The following is a 10291-nucleotide window of genomic DNA, read 5'->3' as shown; positions in this document are numbered from 1 at the left end:
AATCTGAGGATCACAGTTTAAAGCCAGTTTGGGCAGGAAAGACTATGAAACTCTTAACTCCAATTAACCCTCAGAAAACTGGAAGTGGTGCTGTGTGACACACCAGATTCCATCTCTAGCATTGCAAAAATAAAAATGAAAACAAAAGTCCAGAGTACTAAGAAGGCTCTGGACGGACGGGACCCCCCCTCCCTCGGCGCTCTGGCCCCGGACTCTCCCGGCCCCGTCCCCCGCACCTCCTCTTCCACGGAGACCCCGCCGCAGCCTGCGCCGGGGCGGCCCGGCCCAGGGTAGGTCCGGGGCCCCGGGTTTGTCCCTGCGCCCGCCTCCTTCCCCTCCTCCCTCCCGGGCCTAAGCTTTGCAACCTCTTCTCGCCGGGGTCCACTTGGACCAGGGGTCGGCGGGGGGCTCCCCGCGTCGCCCTGGGGCGCCAGCTGCGAGAAATGGTGCCTCTAAATCCCCGCTCCCTCCGGAGAGAGAATGACGCCCCTCCAAGATGGGGGATCGAGCTTCTGCTCCTCCTACCTGTTGGAGGAGCTGAGGCCCCCTCCCCCCAGCAGAGCGGGGTGCCTGCGGGTCTGCACCGGCGCCCTGCGGGGGTGACAAGTTCAGGGAGGTAGAACAGAGTGGGGAAAGGGGTGGTGGGCTTGCTCTCCGAGGACCCAGGAAACCGAGAGGCGGATTGAAAGCGAAACGGCCTGCCGGCCTCGCCACACAACCCTGGGGGAGGAACTTGATTTGGCGGATCCTTGGCGAGGGATCGCAAGCCTTCTGGTGTTTACCTGTGCTTGTAACAATTGGTTTGTCAGAGGGAGGGCATGTGGCACGGTGGGGGTGGGGGTGAGGAGACTTTCTATATGCTCTTTCTCGCAGAATGGTTCAGACTGGTTGGAATGATGGTGAGAGACAGCTTTGAAAAGGTGGCAGGAGGTTGTGCTTACAGCAGATGGTTGTCACCAAGGGAGGGGCCACTCTACGTTTGCTCATTCAGCAACTAGTAGACATACCGTATTTAAAGAGGTCATAAGTGTCAGGAGAAAAAGCAGAAAGGACCATGGAGAAGGCCAAAAAATGGACTCTCTGACTCTCTCTCTCCCTCTCTGCCTCTCTCTCTCCCTCCCTCTCTCTCTCCCTCTTCCTCCCCCTTCCTTCCTTTCTTTCTTTCTTCCTTTCCTTCTTTCTTTCTCTTTTTGTTTTTCTTTTCTTGTTTTAAATAGAAGGGGTGAGGGAAGGTCTCTAAGCAGAGATAAGGGAGCAAGCCATGCAGTTCTCTGGTGGCAGAACATTGAACAGCAGGTGCAAAGATTCTGAGGTGGTATACCTCATAATTCAAAACAACAACAAAAAACAATCATCAGTGGCCCACACTTGTTATCCTAGCTACCCAGGAGGTTGAGAGCTCAGAGGATCATGATTCAATGCCAGCCTAGGCTGGCTTCAAAATAATCTGCAGGGGCTGGGAAGGTGGCTTAAAGGAAGAGTGCTGGCCTTGCATGCATGAAGCCCTGGGTTCAATTCCTCAGAACCACATAAGCAGAAAAAGCTGGAAGTGGTGCTGTGGCTCAAGGAGTAGAGCACTAGCCTTGAGCTGAAGAGTTGAGGGACAGTACCCAGGTCCAGAGTTCAGGTCCTACAACCCACACACATACAAAAAATTTTTTTCAAAGATAACCACAAAAAGCTAAGCTGGAGGTATGGCTCAAGTGGTAGAGTGTGAAACAAGCAAGCAAAGCCAATTGAGGTAAGCCCCCAAGTTTCAGATATTGGCCAAAGGAAGAGAAAAAAAATCAACAAGAGAAGGTAGGGTAAAGGAACTGAAGAGTGGTTGTCAAGGAAGTTGGAAAACAGCTGGGACCAGATAATGGTGGGGAGCATGCAGGGAGCATGCAGGGCCATGGGTGCCTAATGAGCACTTTTGTTGGATTGTCTTGTCGTTGAAAAAAATGCAGATTTGTTTCAGATAACAAATGGCTATTGTGCTCTGACTTATGTTATAAGTGCCCTTTTCCTTTTTTTTTGGTTATGGGGCCTAAGTACTGTCCCTGAGTTTTTGCAATCAAGGCTAGCACTCTATCACTTTGAGCCATAGCTCCATTTAGTCCTATTTTTTTTTTTTTTGCCAGTCATGGGGCCTGAACTCTGGGTCTGGGCGCTGTCCCTCAGCTCTTCAGCTCAAGGCTAGTGCTCTACCACTGGAGCCACAGCGCCACTTCCGGCTTTTTCTGTTTATGTGGTGCTGAGGAATCGAACCCAGGGCCTCATGCTTGCAAGGCATGCACTGTACTGCTGAGCCACCTTCCCAGCCCATTAGTCCTATTTTTTTAATGACCGTTGATACAGTAAATACAAACAAGACAGCTAGAGGACATGGTAGTTAAATCATACCTCTTCCTACCTCAGTCTTCTCATCTGTTAACCAGCAGTGTGCAGTTCAGGGTAGAGCACAGCATGGGCTGAGTACATAGCCCTCATGGTGGTGGTGGTTACTGATGTCAAGGCACTGTCTGTCTGCATGTCTCCTGCAGAGTGCTTTCATCACCAGTTGGTGGTGGCACCAGCTCTGGCTGCCACCCTGGGCAAGTAGGATTTGGGGGATACTGATGAGGCCAGGTAGAGACTTCCTGCCACCTGCAATAACACTGATGTTAGTAGCAGTTCCTACAGGAAATTTGGTAGCTTGGTCCTGGCCTCTTTGCTAACAGGGGAAGGTGATAGGACTATTCAATAGGGAAATCCCCCTTTTTCTCCTGAGTAAAATGGTGGTGTTGGTTGAGTGTGATTGGGGACAGGTTGGGCCTCACTTGTGAGGTTGGATCCGTATGGCCAGGCAGTAGGTGGAAGCTGTTGATCCTGGCAGAGGCTGAGGTTTTGCAGCCTGTGTTATAAGACAATCACCTTGTATTTCCCTACTTATCCTTCATGCCTGGCTACATCATCACATCCCAATCATAGGCTGAACAGAGCCAGAGAATTTGAAAATGAAAGGGCAAAGGACTGAGAGGGTGTAGCTCAATGGTAGTATGCTTGGCTAGCATGGCTGACACACCAGATTCCATCTCTAGCATTGCAAAAATAAAAATGAAAACAAAAGTCCAGAGTACTAAGAAGCTGAGTGCCCCCCCACCCGCCCCACATGTTAGAGTAGCTGCAGCTGGAACCCCAGAATATTGACTTCGGAGCTCACATTCATGCCACAGCTGTACTGCTGGTTTGCACTGTATCTTGGATAATTCCCGTATATTTTGTGGGTCTCAGTCTCCCTCCATACCCAGTAAATGACATCATCTTCCCTTACCTGAAGGCCAATGGGAAGATGGGTTATGAAGGAGCTTGGTGCCCTTTGAAGCTCTCTACAGATGCCACGAGCTCTTAGCTCTCGCTTGGCTTCATTATGTCAGCTGCTCTTGGGTTCAGAGACCCTTGTGGGGCTACTTGAAGACCAATGGCGTATCTGCTTAGCTGTCACTGGAGCTGGTTTCCCAGCAATGAGAGCTGAGTAGGCAGAAGGGGCTCTAGGAGCCTGGCTGCCCTTGAGAATTATTGGTTACCTTCTGCCATTCTTTTTTTTTTTTTTGTCTGTCATGGGGCTTGAGCTGTGGGCCTGGGCGCTGTCCCTCAGCTCTTCAGCTCAAGTCTAGCGCTCTACCACTTGAACCACAGCACCGCTTCTGGTTTTCTTAGTGGTTTATTAGAGATAAGAGTCTCACGGCCTTTCCTGCCCGGGCTAGCTTTGAACCGTGATCCTCAGATCTCAGCCTCCTGAGTAGCTAGAATTACAGGCATGAGCCACCAGCGCCCGGCCTTCTGCCATTCTTTCTGCGCCTTCCTCAGCAGGTACCATCTATAGCACACATCTATGTGAAAGACTGACCAGACTGAAGGTGGGCAACCCAGCTGGCTCAAGCGTACCACAACCACCTTCTACACACTGTAATGGAGGCCCTGGGGTGTCAGAAAGGAAGCGTCTAGTCCTGTGGCAGTGCCAGTGGCATACTTCCCATAATGCCTCATCGTCTGTGTTTGCTATACAAGAAAGTTCCAGGTTGTAAGGACAGTAAAGACAGTGGCAGGTGATGTCCAAAAGAGAAGCCATCCTGGAGGAACCACCCCTGCCAGGTCTGTTTGTGGGACCAATGAGAACATGCCTGGGAAGCTCAAAGCCCTGGGTCTCAAGCTAGTAAATTGTATACGTGGATCATCTCTGGCTACTCCGGCACATCCTTGTTTGGGGTTGGGACATGAAGCCATCTAGTAGATACCAAGGACTGACGTACCAGTGGTGCTCTGCATGAGTGTGGTCATGAAGTTGGCACAAACAGAACACAGGCAGTTTGGTTCCTAGCCTGCCCTAGTGCACTCAGGCCTGTGCCCCGCCCCCTTTTATAGTATTTGGTAATTGTTTCTTTATCAAGAGAGGATGGAGATACCAGCAGCCATTCCTCCCTCATTCCATTCCATTCCCTCCCACCCTCCTTCTTTTTCTTCCTCCCTTCCTCCTTTACTTCCTTCCTGATCTCTCCCCCTCTCCCCCCCTTTTTTAATGCCAATACCAAGGCTTCAAGTCAGGGCCTCGAATTCTTATTTGACCTTTTCCCCACTCACAACTGGTGTTCTACCACTTGAGCCATTCCTCTAGTTCCAGAGTTTTGCAGGTTAAGATTAGAGTCTTGCCGGGCACTGATGGCTCACGCCTGTAATCCTAGCTACTCAGGAGGCTAAGATCTGAGAATCACAGTTCAAAGTCAGCCCAGGCAAGGAAAGTCCATGAGACTCTTATCTCCAATAAACCACTAGAAAACCGGAAGTGGCGCTGTGGCTTAGGTGGTAGAGCACTCGCCTTGAGCTGAAGAGCTGAGGGACAGTGCCCAGACCCAGAGTTCAAGCCCCATGACTGACCACCCCCCCAAAAAAAATAGAGTCTTACGGATTTGTCTGTCCAGGCTGGCTTTAAACCATGATTCTCAGATCTCAGCCTCTTGAGTAGCTATGATTATAGGTGTGAACCACTGGTACTGGTACCCTGCTTGCTTGCTTGCTTCCTTCCTTTTTTTTTTGCCAGTCATGGGGCCTGAACTCTGGGCCTGGGTGCTGTCCCTCAGCTCTTCAGCTCCAGGCAAGCACTCTACCACTTGAGCCACAGCGCCACTTCCGCTTTTTCTGCATATGTGGTGCTCAGGAATCGAACCCAGAGCCTCATGCATGCAAGGCAAGCACTCTACCACTCAGCCACCTTCCCAGCCCTGCTTTCCTTCTTTCTTTCTTTCCTTCCTTCCTTCCTTCCTTCCTTCCTTCTTTCCTCCCTTCTTTCTTAACAATATCTCTATAGACCAGCCCTGCCTCAAGCTCTTATTCCTCCTGCTTTAGTTACAGGCATGCACCATCACACCTTGCCTTCACTCTATTTCTATATCTTCCTAGCATTACCTGCCCTCAGATTTAGCCAAGTGATCTCTGACCTTCACCTGCACCTTTGTTCCCTGGAGTCTCTGACATTTTCCCTGATTCCCTTTACAGCAGCCTCTCAGTCCAGCCTCTTGTCCAGGATCTTCCCTGGCCTAGAGCATCTAGCCTTAGTAAGTAGGGCATTTGTTTGGGCTGCCCCAGCTCATGGGTTAATATTTCACAAGGTGGGCGGTGCTCCAAGGCTCCCCAGCGCCTCTGTTCTCTGTGTCAGGATGCTGTGCTTGCCCTTGCTGCCTCCTCTGGACCTCGCTCCTCTGCTCTCTAGCATGCATGTATGATGGAAGAGCTTTAGGGGTGAGGAGAATTCTGGCTTTGGCTTAGGCTTGTGTTTAGCTCTGTCCATCTTGAGATCTCAGTCGAGCTTCACGTCCTGTCCTTCAACATCTTGTCAGCTTCAACATCTTGTCAGTGAATAAGCTGGCTGGCCATGTCAGAGGGCCTTGCCAAGACCTTTCCTGCACCAACCAACTGTATGTTGCTGCTGAATGCCAGGCACAAGTCGGCGCCGGGATGTGGGTGTGGGTGTGGGTGCCAATGTCCCAGAGCTCATGGGCTGGGGGAGGGGTTGGAGACAGATTGTTATGTGACCCATTAGTTCACTAGTGGCCCTGTATGTGTGTGTGGGGGGGGACATATTGTATTGGTTAAATAGGAGACTGAAATAAAGATTGTAGGGAATTAGCTTGGTTCCAGAGCATCCAACATGGAGGTGGGGTTCTAGAGCTATGGTTACTGTTTTTCTCTTTCCCTTCCCACTGGCTCTTCCCCAGGAGGATCCTGTTTTAGAGAACTTGCAGGAAAATGGATGGATAATACAAAGTTTCTCCTTGTATGGCGGGCTGTCAAAATCAATATCCTTTCTGTCCCCATGCTAGAATCCAGATGGCTGTGCCTGCCCCCAAAATGAGGGTTCCTCCTCTGTACATCATCTTTATAATAACAATTTTAAAAATTTGAGTTTGGGGCCAGTGGCTGACCTGTAATCCTAGCTACTCAGGAGGCTGAGATCTGAGGATCACAGTTTAAAGCCAGTTTGGGCAGGAAAGACTATGAAACTCTTAACTCCAATTAACCCTCAGAAAACTGGAAGTGGTGCTGTGGCTCCAAGTGGCAGTGCTCTAGCCTTGAGTGAAAAAGCTCAGGGACAGTGCCCAGGCCCTAAAACTGACAACAAAAAACAAAAAAACCTAAGAATGAGAGTCCCTCAATTCTAAGGGGTAGATAGAGTGAGCAGAGTATCTCTGATGGGCACCAGGTCTGAGCTGGCATAGGCAGGGAGCGCTAGGTAGAGTAGGCAGAGGTGGTTGTCTCTGATAGGCACCGTGCCTAAGCTGACCTGGGCAGGGCGTCGAGCCCTCAGGCCTCTTGGCTAGCCACCTTTCAGTCACTGCCTGCTTTGGGAGCCTTTGGTGACCTTAGCAATTGAGGTGGTGGTGCCTCCTCCACCTGAGGAGTAGCTGCCTGGCTACCCTAGGCCTTGACCTGCGGGAAGGGCAAAGCCCCTGGTGGCTCTCTCCCACACAGGCAGTCAGAGGCCTTGGCTGTGATCAGTTTCCAGGGAATCATGGTCAGTGAGTCTTCACTCGGGCCATGGCATTTGTTGAAAACTGCTGTGTGTCAGGATCTGTGAACACAGCTTCCTGTGTTTAGGTCCCAGGGCTTGGGTCCATGGTGTCAACATCCAGCACCCTTCCTTTCAGCCTGTGCACCTCTTTCCCTTCATCCCAGGACACCTGTCTCTTCTCTGCAGCACCATATTTATCTAGGACTGATCTTTGCAGTTTCAGCTGAAATGCCTCTTCTAAAGAAGCCTGGCCTGAAGCTAGGCATTCAAGAGGCTGATACCTGGAGGATCATGTTCAAGGCCTGCCTGGCAGGAAAATCCCTGAGTCTCCATCCCCAGTTCAGTAGGAAGCATGGTTCAAGTGGTAGAGCACCAGCCATAGCACTTGAGTAAAATCCCTGGACCTGGGGGAGGGGTGGCTAGGAGGGGGAGCTGGCCAGCTCCAAGGAAGGCCCCTAGGTAGGAGGGTTTCTGGGCCTCACAGCCCTCTTGTCAGCTTCAGAACCCTGGGCCCAGTTACATGATAATGCATTTGTGTGCTTCAGCCCTTGTGTGTTTCCCCGCAGAGCCAAGATGTTCTGTGTGGGATGGAACCTTGCCTGGCTTGCTCACCTTGCTGAGGGAAGGCTAGGTACAGGAAAGCCATGCCAGACAAGTCAGGTTCCTGTCTTCCAGAGGCTACTGTCTGCTAAGGATGCCTGTGAGGCACCCCATGGGGGCACCCTAGCAGTGTAGGGGTGGCCACCCTTGTCCTGGGACTGGAGGACTAGCTAGTTTAACAGGAGAACTCAAAAACAGTGCCCTAGGTAGTACTATCTGGAGGAAGGAGATGTAGGAATGTGATTGGGAAGCCTGGCAACAGTATTTACAGCAGGAAGTGGAACGAATGATGTTGAATTTGGATGGTCCCAGATGAAAGACCTAAAGATGATCTGAGCCTCAGGCCTTCTGCCAGTCCAGGAAAGGAGGCCATCTGACTAGACGAGAGGGTCAAAGGGGACCCTGGGGGCCAGAAAGCTGGCTCCAGTCCCAAAGGCCAGGGGTGACTGCTGGAAGAGATTCCTGGCAGAGCAGGACCTGCCTGTGGCCCTGTCTTCTGGCTCCAGCCTCCTAGGCAGGAAAGGGCTACTGCTTCAAGTCTGGAAGGAGTGGAGGCAGGCAAAGGCCAAGCCGAATCTGAGAATCCTGCTCATTCTGCCTTCCCTTCAAGGTGTCACCTCTCCCATTGGACAGCTGACATATTGGGCCTTGTGGGAGGTCTTGGCTTAGGGGATACCGTCCCTGATCTGCATGAGGGCCAGGGCAGATAGTCATGATAAGAATGGGGTCTTTTCCCTGCATAGTACTAGATAGAGATTGAATCCAGGGTCCTGAACAGCTAGATAGCATTCTAACATTGAGCTATACCTCCATTTTCACCCTGCTTTAAATTTTTTTTTTTTTTTTACTTTGAAGCTGGCACCAGTGGCTCTCACCTATAATTCTAGCTACTCAGAAAGCTAGAATTAGCTGATCTGAGGATCATGATTTAGAGCTGGGCAGAAAAATCTGTGAGACTCATTTGTTTGTTTTGTCGGTCATAGGGCTTGAACTCTGGGCTTGGGCGCTCGCTGTAGCTCAGCTCTTCAGCTCAAGGCTAGTGTTCTGCCACTTAAGCCACAGCGCCACTTCTGGCTTTTTCTGTTTATGTGGTACTGAGGAATCGGACCCAGGGCTTCATGCATGCAAGGCAAGCGCTCTACCATTAAGCCACATTCCCAGCCCTCCGTGAGACTCTTGATTTCCAGTTAACCAGCAAAAGAGCCACAAGTGCAGGTATGGCTCAAGTGGTAAGCAACAGCCTTGAGTGAAAAAGCTAAGCAAGAGCATGAGGCTCTGAATTCAAGCTCCATTACTGGCCCACACAAAAAAATTGACTTTGATACATGGTCTTGGGATGCCTTTGAACTTGCTGTGTAGCCCAGGCAGGTGTCAGACTTCTCCTGCCTCAGCCGCCTAAGAAGTTGGCACTATGGTGTGTGATGGTTTCTTATTCCTGTTTTAGAGGAAAAGATGGTAAGGCACAGAGAGGTGAAAATCCTTGCCCCAGTTCACCTTCTTTTAAATAGCGGGTTGAGCCAGGCACTGGTGGCTCACGCCTGTAATCCTAGCTACTCAGTAGGATGAGATCTGAGGATCTCAGTTCAAAGCCAGATGGACAGGAATGTCCGTGAGACTCCAGTTAACCACCAGAAAACCGGAAATGGTGCTGTGGCTCAAGTGGTAAAGTGCTTGACCTGAAGAGCTGAGGGACAGTGCTCAGGCCCAGATATCAAGCCCCATGACAAGAAGAAGAAGAAAAAAAAAGACTGGGAATGTAGCCTAGCCTATTGAACCCATACCTGGGTTCAATTCCTCAGTACCCACATACACAGAAAAAGCCAGAAGTGGCATTGTGGCTCAAGTAGTAGAGGCTAGCCTTGAGTAAAAGAGCTTAGGAGCCCAGCACTGGTGGCTCACGCCTGTCATCCTAGCTACTCAGGAGGCTGAGATTTGAGGATCGCAGTTCAAAGCCAGCCCGGGCTGGAAAGTCCGTGAAACTCTTATCTCCAATAAACCACCAGAAAACCAGAAGTGGCGCTGTGGCTCAAGTAATAGAGTGCTAGCCTTGAGCTGAAGAGCTGAGGGACAGCACTCAGGCCCAGAATTCAAGTCCCACAAATGACCAAAAAAAATTTAAAAAGCCTAGGAACAGCACCCAGGCCCTGAGTTCAAGCCCCAGGACTGACCAGAGGGGGGGGTGGGGGAATAGGGGATTGAGACTTGGAGCTGGGACTGCCCACCTTCCATGCAGTTTCTGGTCTGTGGCATCACCTGCTCTCAGAGCTGCCCAACTGCAGACACACAGCACACTGTGACCTGCTCCATTCTTGCAGTCTGCAAGTTTCCTAGAAGCTCAGCACTGTTGGCACCCTCTGAGAGCCAGTGTGGTAGAATCCAAGAAACCAGGCTCCAACCCCGAGTACACAAAGTAGCCCTTTGCCTTGAGCATGCATTTCCTCACCTGTATGACAGCCTCAGTGTTTGTTGTGTACTGTCTGTGTCAGGCTCAAGACTGGAGGTGTTGCTCAAGTGGTAGAGAGGTAGTGGCTAATTGTTTTTTTTTTGTTGTTGTTTTTCTTTATTGGTCCGGTTGTGGGGCCTGAACTCTGGGCCTGGGCGCTGTCCCTCAGCTCTTCAGCTCAAGGCTAGCGCTCTACCACTTGAGCCACAGTGCCACTTCCG

The 10291-nt window shown here is 50.9% G+C and overlaps 1 protein-coding gene across 3 annotated transcripts in view; it reads left to right on the top strand.

Annotated features, from left to right (window-relative positions):
* The first annotated feature begins 170 nt into the window (after positions 1–170).
* Zer1 (zyg-11 related, cell cycle regulator) overlaps positions 171–10291 on the top strand; it is a 34164-nt gene continuing 24043 nt past the window's right edge. For all 3 annotated transcript variants that reach the window (XM_013021496.1, XM_013021497.1, XM_013021495.1), the window contains exon 1: positions 171–290. The gene's annotated coding sequence lies outside the window, so the exon portion shown is untranslated. The remainder of the gene's footprint in view (positions 291–10291) is intronic.

This window comes from Dipodomys ordii, unplaced genomic scaffold (genome assembly GCF_000151885.1).
Source record: "Dipodomys ordii isolate 6190 unplaced genomic scaffold, Dord_2.0 Scaffold55, whole genome shotgun sequence".
NCBI classification, from domain to species: domain Eukaryota; kingdom Metazoa; phylum Chordata; class Mammalia; order Rodentia; family Heteromyidae; genus Dipodomys; species Dipodomys ordii.
This window is presented reverse-complemented; position numbering and strand designations above follow the sequence as displayed.